General features: G+C 36.5%; 1 long non-coding RNA gene across 3 annotated transcripts; it reads left to right on the forward strand.

The window, feature by feature from the left end:
- The first annotated feature begins 1,379 nt into the window (after window positions 1-1,379).
- LOC127979460 (uncharacterized) lies at window positions 1,380-6,101 on the forward strand. Of its 3 annotated transcripts, none has more exons than XR_008158795.1 (6): window positions 1,380-1,684; window positions 2,462-2,510; window positions 2,979-3,126; window positions 3,216-3,351; window positions 3,835-3,963; window positions 4,783-6,101. It is a non-coding gene; the product is annotated as an uncharacterized LOC127979460 (long non-coding RNA). The 3 variants fall into 3 exon arrangements; XR_008158794.1 differs by having other exon boundaries at window positions 2,982-3,126; XR_008158796.1 differs by lacking the exon at window positions 2,462-2,510 and having other exon boundaries at window positions 2,982-3,126.
- The last annotated feature ends 5,611 nt before the right edge of the window (window positions 6,102-11,712 follow it).

The raw sequence follows: 11,712 nt of genomic DNA on the forward strand, positions 1-11,712 counted from the left end.
TTTATAAGTGTTTTGAAAAATGGGGACATGGGTTATGTCCTCATAAGTCACCCTCTCATTGTAATACCTCCTGTGTCATACCCATGTCATTATACAGAGTCGTGTCCTGATATGTCACAAAAACATGCCCCCCCCCCCCCACACACACACACACACATATTAAAATAAATAAAATAACACTGGCTAACATGTTTTAAGTATTACACTATTACAGTATTAGATATTTTACATTTGGCTTGGGTCCCTCCTTCACAGGAAGGCCATAGCATTTTTCTTCTTCTTCATATTTTAACCATAATCTGATCACAAAAAAATAATTGCACTCTTTTGCCTCAGCAAGCCACACAAATGGTATTATAGACCTTGAGTTACTTAAAGTGAGTTACATGCTGAAATGTAATACTTTGGGTTAATGGTGTGTTTAGAGCATTAACCCTTAGCTTCCACCCACCTCCCTGTACTTCCTGTTTACATGAACTCTGCAGCATACTGTATCTGCGGGTTAATTTCACTCAATTCCAGCTGATTCTTTTGGAATTAGCATCTACTGCGCAGAGAAAAACAACTCAAAAGCCCCTGAATTATTTAAAAGATGTCCACCAATGAAACTAGAATACTTCATTACACACAAAGGTCAGTCTAACCCTTAGAAAAATTGAACAAGCAAGAGGCCAACAAGGTAAAGGACCCTTTTTTGTCCTACCATGTTTCTTAAATGTTGTTGAACCTGGTGCACTCATGCTGCACGCAGGCACATGCATTCCTTTCCAGCAGGGAGCATTCAGGATTACTGACATGGTGATCAAACACTGTGAGTTTGTTCAATCCTGAGAGGACCCACTATGGTTGATGGTGCTGTGACCCTGTTCGAGGGCCCTTACCTGCATCAGCATGCTTCAACGGCCCCTGTTGTTTTATAATATCAGGGCCATGTGGTCATTATGTCTTTGGTGAATACCAGTGACATAACTGGATGTCGAAATCCCTCATATAATAGCTTTACTCTGAGAACAACCCAATTAGAGCCATACAGCAAGACGGTGAAAATAAAGAGTAGGAAACGAAACAGCAATAGCAGTGTAAAAGAATCACATCTCTGTAACCTAAACCTCTCTGAGGTGCTTAACCTCCATATGAAGGATCCTGTATTAGCTCCAGAGAGGCGTGTTGCCATGGAGTGGGAGGATGCTGCTCTGCCTCCAAAGCTCATAGTAAAGCAATAAATGTAGAAAAAGAAAAGCAGAAAATAAAGCCAAACCAAACACCTATAGGTCTCAATACGTTATGATATTTCATCTGTTTAATGCTGCTGCTCCACAAATGAGTCCTCAAGATGAAGCATATTTTCAACTTAATCTAAACTGTATTAAATTATCATACACACTAAAAAATCCTGGGTTATTTTTTCTACCCAAGTGCTGGGTTGAGCCATTTGGGTAAATTTTTTGGGTTATTTTCTCAGTCTTGGGTAGTTTTTGGGTAGTTCTATGTAACCCAACCACTGGGTTATTTTCTGGGTCGTTTTCACTGAGAGCTGAATCAATGCACCCCCTCCCCCACTCGGACGCAATAACCCAGCTCATTGGGTCAAATCAACTCCGCGCAGGATCAGCGCAGCGCGGGCTGACTGAATTCGAGGTGGAGGTGGATGCCACACACACGCTGTAATATTTGGAGAAATAAGGTTCGTATCAATATATTTATACATTTGACATGTATTTTTAAACATATTTACACACATAACATAATAATGAGCGAACGAGCGATAAAAAGGCAAAGAAATGTGCGACAACAGTCACGTTTACATGTCATTAAATGCACCGCCAGATTCGCTCGTTTTGGTTTGCTGGTAATGCCTGCTGGATAGTAAATACGTTTTCTTCAGTTTTTATGTGTTAAACGACCCTTTTGTCAAAGTCTTACGTTTCTTCTTAACTGTTAAATGACATAATTTACTTCAAAGTCCATTAATTAAATTAATTTCAATGCCACGAGATCAATGTGATGTAAACGTGCATTCCTTGCCTTGCCTATCCCCCATCTTACTGCATGCAGTGCTAAGTCAAAACAACCCAATTTTTGGGTCATCTGTCGCGGGCATATTTTGGATCGTTACAGGAGAAAATATTTTAAAAACAAACTGACTTCAGCCTTTTTTTTCTGGTGAAATAAAGGTTTGTATTGGTCTTTTTATCATTGAATCGTTACCGATTGGCAAAAATGTCCCATTCTGATTTTAAAATATCACTTAACGTTATATGATAGATCATAAAGCATCCTGCATTTGCGAGCACCAGAGATAACGTTACCTATTTTTTTTCTGTCTGATGCGTTTCGGGTTTTTTTTTCACAATAAAAATACATTTCTAATCATTTATTCATTTAATAAATGTATTATTATTTGAAATCCAGGTAAGTGTCAATTAATCTTGGACTAAAATATATTGTTTTTTCCCCTCAGACCTGCTCTCGACTGTCCGTGGTGGCAAATCCACAGCCTTTCGCTGGAGGTGACACTTTTATCTCATCTAATTTGAATGATTGCCATACATTGATCATAATAAAATTACCATAAACCATAAAAAACAGCTGTTACTATTATTAAAAAGATCCGGTAACGTTATTGTGGTTATACCCGTTTAGTTAAAGGGTTAACGTTACTTCACCAAATAATCAAAATTATGTCATTAATAAGTCACCCTCATGTTGTTCCAAACCCCTGAGACCGTGAAACTGTCTTCCGAAGATGAACGGAGGTCTTACTGGTTTGGAACAACTTTTTATGAGCAAAGTGAAATGTTAAGCAGTATAATTCAGGAATCAGTTTGCATGGAGTTTAGAAACATCCAGGATTTACTAATTAAAGTGTTGAAAAGCTCTGAAGAGTATTTCTGTTTTTATGGAAACTAATCCTTTTACATGTAAAAAATGTTCATAATCCTCTATTTGATTAACAGCATTGTTATTTCTTTGTCCAGTAGAATCAACCGTATCTGAAGAGAGAGCTGAGGAAATTAAACAATGGCTGAGAAACAACACACAGCCCATCAGCCAGGTGGAACAGTACATCTGAAAAATATGTTTGAGGTCCTCCATGAGTTTCCTCGGCTAACTACCTCAGGCATGGTATGTTAACATAATGCCTTTGTCATATGGTAACATGAGTTATATTAAGTCTTTTTTGAGAAGTTTTTTTTTGTAATTTTTGCTTTTAGATTGCACAGGACTTTCACATTTTACATTAAGATGAAGCCCCAAAACTGTTTGAAAAATGGCTGGTATACTGACAGGATCTTGCTTTTTGTGAGCGAGAAGCAAAGCTTTCATGTACAGCTGAAGAAATGACAGAAGGTTAAAATGTTTCTACAATATTTTGATATTATGGGCCAGATTTACTAATAGCTTGCACCATAGTACTGTCAGGATTACTAAAGAAATGCAGTGATGAAAAATTGGGCACATTTTTTTTGCAACTAACATTACTGCATATTTGTGGTAGTTTATATATTTTAACCCATTTTTGTGCTTGGCAATAATTGCTGCTAGAAAATGCAGCATTTTCTCCTCTCATCTAATTTATTTAGAATGCCAGACAAATATGTTATGACGTTGCTTTTAATTTCTGCTGCTCTCGGTAGGATATGTTGGTCATTATGTGTCTTTTTTTATTTGCAATCTGGATCAATAGCACAACTTTACACTTCAGTCTACACTTTTATGGGATTTTGGACTCACGCTAATTTGACCTGTTTAGTAAATCTGGCCTTATATTCTCAATGACAACTCGCTACTGTTTTTAGTAGTGTTGATGAATGTAATATTATTTTCCTACAGATGCAAAGGGAAATCTTGCACTAAAGCTATTTACCTGTTTTGCTTCTACCTCCACCCTACAAAATTGGCAGAAAAACAGTCCAACCCAGCATTGATGAAATCAAAAAAGCTTTCATTGACATTCAGCCTGTAAGTACGACTTACAGAAATTTACTTCAATCATTTAATGACTTCACCAGGTTGAATACACTACCATTCAAACATTTGGGACCGGTATGATTTTTTAAATGTTTTTAAATTAAGTCTCTTCTGCTTACAAAGGCATTTATTTGATCCAAATACAGCAAAAATAGTAATGTTGTGAAATATTGTTACAATAAATTAATATTTGCTATTTGAATATATTAAGAACATTTTTTTTTGTGATCAAAGCTGAATGTCCAACATCGTTATTCCAGTCTTATATATAGTAACATGTTGACAAGATATGCTCCATAAGAACTTTGTAATTTAATTTATAATGTATCTTGGATAAATAAGTCTGAGCTCACAATTTTTTTTTTCTGTAGATAATTTTCATTACTAAAACATCTTACTGGCAAATTTCTAGTGTCCTAGCTATAATTCATTTTACTAGACAAATAAAGTTTCAGTTTCACACTCTAGCAAGTTAAGGTCTTTTGCTTTTGTAGGGCAGAATATTAAATGTAGAAATTAAAAGTGTTAAATTTAAGTAAAATTAAAGTATTTCAAGTGTTACCAAAACTCTTTTGACTTGCTTTGCATCCCTGTCAGTGTCTTTGTCAAAGTTGGCCAGATCAAGCTGTAATAATTTTCAGGTATTTTGCCTCATCCAAAGCTCTGGCTATACAAGACCTACTGTTTCTAAAGACTGCTTGATTGAATAAACAGTTTCGAATGAATCCCCAACCCACCACCACCCATACCCACACCCCTGACACTCCCATTCTGTTTCACCTTTATTCATTTGCATTATCTGTCCTTTAGGTTGGAACAAATATGGTGGAGTACCTCCAGCAGGCTGAAGCATCAAGACCTTACCCTTATGTCCTGTAACTTGAAAATGGACACATTGCGTCGCGGGCATTTGTCATCCTCGCAGGAGAAGCTTTGGAACAAAGAACTATTGTTTAAGGGGAAGTCATGGCCTAATGGTTAGAGAGTTGGACTCGCAATTTAAGGGTTGTGAGTTCGAGTCTCGGGCCGACAGGAATTGTAGGTGAGAGGAGTGAATGTATAGTGCTCTCTCCACCCTCAATACCACGACTTAGGTGCCCTTGAGCAAGGCATCGAACCCCCAACTGCTCCCCGGGCGCCGCAGCATAAATGGCTGCCCACTGCTCCGGGTGTGTGCTCACAGTGTGTGTGTGTGTTCACTGCTCTGTGTGTGTGCACTTCGGATGGGTTAAATGCAGAGCGTGAATTCTGAGTATGGGTCACCATACTTGGCTGAATGTCACATTACTTTCACTTCATTGGGACAGTAAATGTATGTTTCAAATCGTTTTATGTTTTTGATGTAAACTAACCGAAACATTGTTTCTATATTAGGGAGTTTATTCATAATATTTTTGAGTTGGAGGGAAGTGAATCCCCAACAGTGAAATTTTTGCACTGGGCACTACATTCTTGCAAGTAGATTATAAGAGGTTCTTTGAACAAACAGTGGTTCAAGAACACGAGGTAGCATTTTAGTTTAAGTTTTATTTGCACATGAGATTTTTGTTCTGTTTTTTTTTTTTTGTATAAACAACTGTTTTATTGCTTGAGGAAGAGTATTACTTTATGCGTACTGATGATTATCAATTACATTTTTACGTAGAAATCTTTTACTGCCAATACGTTGTATTTCATAGATTTATTTTTGTGTTCATTTTGTAGACTTAAAACAACAGGTCCATAATGTAGACTTAAAACAAATGTGCTTTGTAACAAACAGTTCTTGAGGTAAAGTATTTTAGTTTTAATTTCATGTGCATATGGATTATTTAAAAATAAGTATTTATTTGTATATTTAAAAAAAAAGGTTTTTTGGAGTTCATGAATTTCATGAGCATATGGATTAAAAATAATATGAATTATTTTTTAAATGTATTACTAAACCTTGTGGTTCTTTGGAGTTTATGAATTCAAATGTTTTTTTCTAAACATTTACAGTTTAGAAAAGTTACAGAGGCAAACCATAAAAATGAAAGAAATTGTTTTAAATACTGTTTATAAATGGAATTTTATTTTTTTAGTTTTGTATGATCTCTTGAATTTTTGGTTGAGGTAAAGTGTAAAAAGTGTAATGTGCTGAAATAAAAATAAAGATAATACAATGTTGTCCTGTTTGTTTATTATGTGGTATATTTAATGTTAAAAGGAATAAAAATTCCTTTGAAAATATAACCCATTTATGAAATCAAATTAACCTATTATTTTTGTAAAAATAACCAATTTTTGGGTAGAAAAAACAACCCATTTGCTGGGTTAAAATTAATAACCCAACTTCTTGGGTTAGTTTAACCCCATATGGGTTCTGTCCTATATTTACCCAGCAGTTGTGTTAAAAACAACCCAATTTGGGTTGTTTTTAACCCAGTGTTTTTTAGAGTGTAAGTTTGATATGCATGGGTTACCATAAAAACAGGGCTGCAGATAACACATCGTTGCTGATATTCACACCAACAGCACTGATATTGATTTTATACAGTTAAAGGGATAGTTCACCACAAAACTGAAAGTGATGTCATCATTTACTTCAAGTCGTTCCAAGCCTGTTTGAGTTTCTTTTTTCAAAATAAGATATTCTGAAGAATGCTGGTAATCAGACGGTTGATGCTCCCCATTCACTTTTGTAGTGCTCAACAAAAGAAATAAACTTATACATGTTTGGAATAACATGAGGGTGAACTATTCCTTTAAACACCAATATACAGAGTAACTTACTGTACTAGACACAATATTGGCATTTATTTTTGAAATGTTGTTTCTATTTTTATTTGTTGTAAAATATTTTTATTTGTTGAGATGATGTTATGTTGTTACATAATTCCTGAATAATTCATTTTAATGAATGATCATATGACTCACCCATAAAGACAGTTGTTGTGTTCAAATTAGCATATTAGCATACTTTTTTAATATTATCCATATCAATGGACCTGTCCCAACTTGCACTTCACCACTCGTCTACAGTACTTACATGACATATTTCCTGTATTTTGATTATCTGATGGGACACACTTACAACAAAGTGCAAGTTATGTTTTCTCAAAGTTTTATTTACACATTTCAAGTTTCTGTTCACTTTGAAATAAATTCTAAACGTCTGTTCAGTATCTTCTATAACAGAATTTGTCATCTCAACACATTTTACTTCCAAATTATGTGTAATATCTCATTCATTTCACTTATACTGGAAGGTTTTCTTCAACACTGTGCAATTTTGGAGCCCAAAACTGCAAGTGTGGTCACTGGGACAGGCCTATATTGCAGAGAAGAGTTAAGTTAGCATGCTGGTTCCTGAATGAATCCGTGTTATTTGAATGAATCTGACCTGCTCATAAAATCACTTGTGTTCACCAACTAGCATAATGACAGAAAGCGTCACTGAAAATCTCCACAGCTAATTAACATCTTTCATATTTCTACGTTTATAAGAAGCTAAAGCCATCATAGACGGGTAAAATTTTACAGTGGTGAAGCTACAACAAATGTGATTTTTTTTGTGTGTGTTCTCGTGTATTCCAATAGCAAATAAAAACTTGTCTATTTACTCGTCTTCACGGTCTATGAAAGGGGTTCATACACAAAAATACACAGTGACACAAACAGTGTAATGTCATAGTGTTGTTGGGACATTCTCAGCCAATCAAATTCGAGAACAAACTGTTGTATAATACAATTTAGCACTTCCTTTTCCATTGCACTCAAAACGACCAAAATATGCCGTCGTCACAGTGCAAGGAAACAGGAAGCTTTCTTCATTTCCTCGATGAAGTTTTGTGGTTAAAAAGTGCAATCTTGACATTGCAAAATGTTGTTTTCTCTGAAAGTGACAGGCTTTTGACTGAATCACCCTCTGAAGTGCAATCTAACCTTACAATGTGGAAAACCTGACACTTCGAATATTGATATGACAACAATAACACTTAGCAACACCACAGACTTCACTGCGGCATGTTTAATGTTCAGGCGTCATTTCTCTAGGGGTTCTTGTGCCTCATTGTCAGGCCTCTCAAATGGCAATATTAAGTAACAGTCATTGTTGGCGAGCTAGTGTTAAACAGTCGGCTGCCATGTGGCAGTACATAGGCTGCTTGAAAGGACCTTCCTGAAGTAGGTGTGGGTGTGTGTGTGTGTGTGTGTGTGTGTGTGTGTGTGTGTGTGTGTGTGTGTGTGTGAACTTTTGAATTATCTTCGGACACTATGAATCTCCCATCTGGTCAGAAACAGATAACCAATGCAAACCCTAACCGTACAAAGCATTAACAAAACATAACATGTAATTGTTGTGCAGCTAAGGATTAGCTATCGAAATATTGTCCACTATCAAGCAAGCAGGGCAAGAGCTCCATGCAGTGGGTGGACACACTGCAGTCTCTGGAGTGTTTCTGTGGGAGGAAACACTCTTCAGGCTCTGATCACAGCACTAATCTGTCTGATTGTAGACAGACAGTCATGTCAAATAGGACTCTAAGAATAACGCTCTCTGTTTCAGACTCCAGGTTATCAAAGGAGAAAGAGGACTATTTTTGGCATCGAACTTCTTCAGTGATTCATCACAGCTGCTCTGATGAAACAGATGTCACTGCTAAAAGAATCAGAGAGAGCAATGAGTTCATTATGCTTAAAGCTGAAAAATGGCAAAGAATCAGTTTGTCACTGTAAAACATTTTTTTAGGGTTAAATACTCGTTGACCTCTAGACTTACAATGTAAGTGCAAATCATTTTTGTTTGGTTTTGTTGACTAACGTGGCTCAGTCAGCCCCTGCTGGTTGATGCTGTGAATTACTGACATTTTATTAATTTATTTTGCTATATTAGTACTTTAGTATATTTATTATATTAGTTTTTGAACTACCATTCAAAAATGTCAACGTTTTATATTAGAATGATTTCTGAAGGATCGTCTGACACTGAAGACTGGAGCAATGATACTGAAAAATCATCTTTGCATCACAGGAATAACTATAGAATTTATTTATTTATTTAATAATGATTCCTGTGATGCCTCTGTGTGTGTATAAAGATATAAAAGTTTACTTTTAGAGACTTAGAAAAATACTGACTCCAAACCTTTGAATGGTACAGTATGTGATTTTAAAAAAGTGTATGTAGCAAAGCTAAAGATTTCAGATATAGTTTTATCCCTTTGTTTTGACCAATTGAAAGACAAGCCAAAACCACAGGTGCCACTAACAGAGCTGAACTTATATTTAACTTGAACTTTAATTTATTGTCCATTTTCTGATATTTGCCACTGCCAGACTAACATAGGCCTATACATTGACACTAGAGAAAGTCATCACCAAGCATGTCTGCCTGACTTATCTAAAAGACTGATCAAGACCTTGAAGTCTCAGGGGACAACCAGGGGCAAAATCAATGGTGAGCACATCCGATAAATCACTGTAATCAGGCATCTCTTTGAGGAGACTTGGGGTGTCTTGTCAGATGGCTTTACAGCTCACAAAGGCTTCAAGCGTGGATCAATACAGTGGCTTTATTCGTATCTTCAGCAAGAGCCTTGGAGGAAATTGAAGGCAACCAAACTCAAGCAACAATAGATTCCATATAATCAGATGCTCCGCTGGTGTTTCATCCATTATCCTTTTTCCGTCCCTCCTCCGCAGTATTTTTTGTTCTCTGCCAAGTCTCTGAAGGTAAAGTCAGACAGCAGACAGCTCTTGCCCCAGAGACACCACAGGCTAGAGCTCAGGGGTCCTTCCCCACCCCTCAGACACCTTCAAGCCCCTCATGTGGAGAGGACAGAGTCCTCACTCCCCACGCTGCACTGCCTTTTGTCTAGCTGGTACAAACACCTCTTCAACATGTCTATATGTGAATCTAGAAATAATGGTCCAGACTACCCAGATCCACTCTTCACAGAGATGAAAGGAATCTTTGAAATGAAATAAGGCCCCCCAAAGCGATGTGTGCATGCATGTGTGTTTCATCCTTCAAAAAACAGCACGTTCCTGACAATTGGTTTTAATACGGGTGGAGTGGGGTTCAATTCACTCAGATTATCTTTTTATCTACAGTCCAAGGCGAGCCTTCAGCCTGGGACGCAAAAGAAATACAGATGCACTGTGAAATCAGTTAGACTCAACTAAAGCAACTGAACAGAGTAGATATGGGAGCTTCCACCCAATTGTCAACAGTTTTTGCCAAGCACTTCAATATCACCAAACATTTTACCGTATGCCTGTAGCATATTCTACTAAAGTATGTGAATGCAAATGCTTCACAAACTTTTTTTGTGTCATGTTTTTCCACAAAAAAAAATCCTAGCCAATCAGAAATGCTGTCTGTCTATGAATCATTTTGTACATTGGGATTGGCAACATCAGCTGGGCTGATACATCTTTGGGGGATCTGGGTTTTGGAGTAAAAATAGCAGAAGTTATCAAAACTAATGAAATTGCTTACAACTCTGTAATGAAAAGCATATTTTCTCTTTGCTACCTTATCTTTGTTAACTTTTACCAAACATACTCTCTTTAAAATGTGCAATGGATAAGCACATAATCTTATTCATAAATATTAAGCCAATTAAAAAATAATAATACAATTTGATCGACTGATACAATCTTTTCATGGGATGCTCTTGTTGATTCATATTGAGTTTTAAATGTTATGTTTATTTTCATGATAAGAGGTAAATGATCCAGTGTTACTTTCAGTATGACTATGAAGATCACACAAAATGATATTCAAACTCACATTAGATAATTTTTTTAATTAGATTTTTTGGCATTTTTGCCTTCTTTTTATTACAACAGGACAGCATAGAGCTGACAGGAAGTGAAGTGTCAGAGATTGAAGAAGGCAGGCTCGGCAAGGGTCCTCAAGTTGGGATTCAAACTCAGGACGCCTGAAGCACAATATGAACACTATGTCGGTGTGCTGCCCACAAGGCTATCAGCACCAACACAACCCTTTCAACATTAAATAAAGCACATAATTAATACCTGAGATAATCACTGTCATAGAAACAGAAAGGTGTCATTAACATAAAACCATTTTCAAACCACATCTGGAAACATTTTTATGTATTTTGGCAATACAATTATCATGCATGCCTGAAAATGCATACTTTTAAAAACGTTGTAAAAAAAAATCAAGAACTGTACTGTGATTATTTCTGTGTAAACTACAAAAACATGCATTTGTGAAAGCAAGTGTTTAGGAGCCTGTGTAACGTGTGCTCCTATGTTGGTCTTACGGTAACAAACCTCAGGACTCAAAAGTTGAAAAACATCTGGATTGTAGCTGACTTGCTTAGCTAGACTATTTGCAAACTATTGCTCCACCATGACAGAAATAAACCTTACTAAGACTGTCCATTAAAAAAAGACATTGTATGGTTAATCTAGCAATAATGCAAGGTGTAGTGATTCACCATAACTATAGCATAGCTAGTAGCATCTGGGTTCACACAGGCTATTTTCACACTGTGTGAAGTATGTTTAGGGCCTAAAATAACACTTCAGAACTCAGATTCAGAATTTCGAATGCACCCTCACTTTTTCTGAGACAACATCTGTGAAATAGACAGCCAACTCTTACGTAGCATGTCTGAGATAAATAGCATTGTTCAGATCAGACGCTCCCCAAATGAAAAACAGGCGGAAATGAATACCAATCTGGGAGCGACTGAGGCAGAATTCATGACACATGGTCAACATTCCCAGAGCAGCAGCAGC

Source organism: Carassius gibelio, chromosome B19 (genome assembly GCF_023724105.1).
Source record: "Carassius gibelio isolate Cgi1373 ecotype wild population from Czech Republic chromosome B19, carGib1.2-hapl.c, whole genome shotgun sequence".
Lineage (NCBI taxonomy): Eukaryota > Metazoa > Chordata > Actinopteri > Cypriniformes > Cyprinidae > Carassius > Carassius gibelio.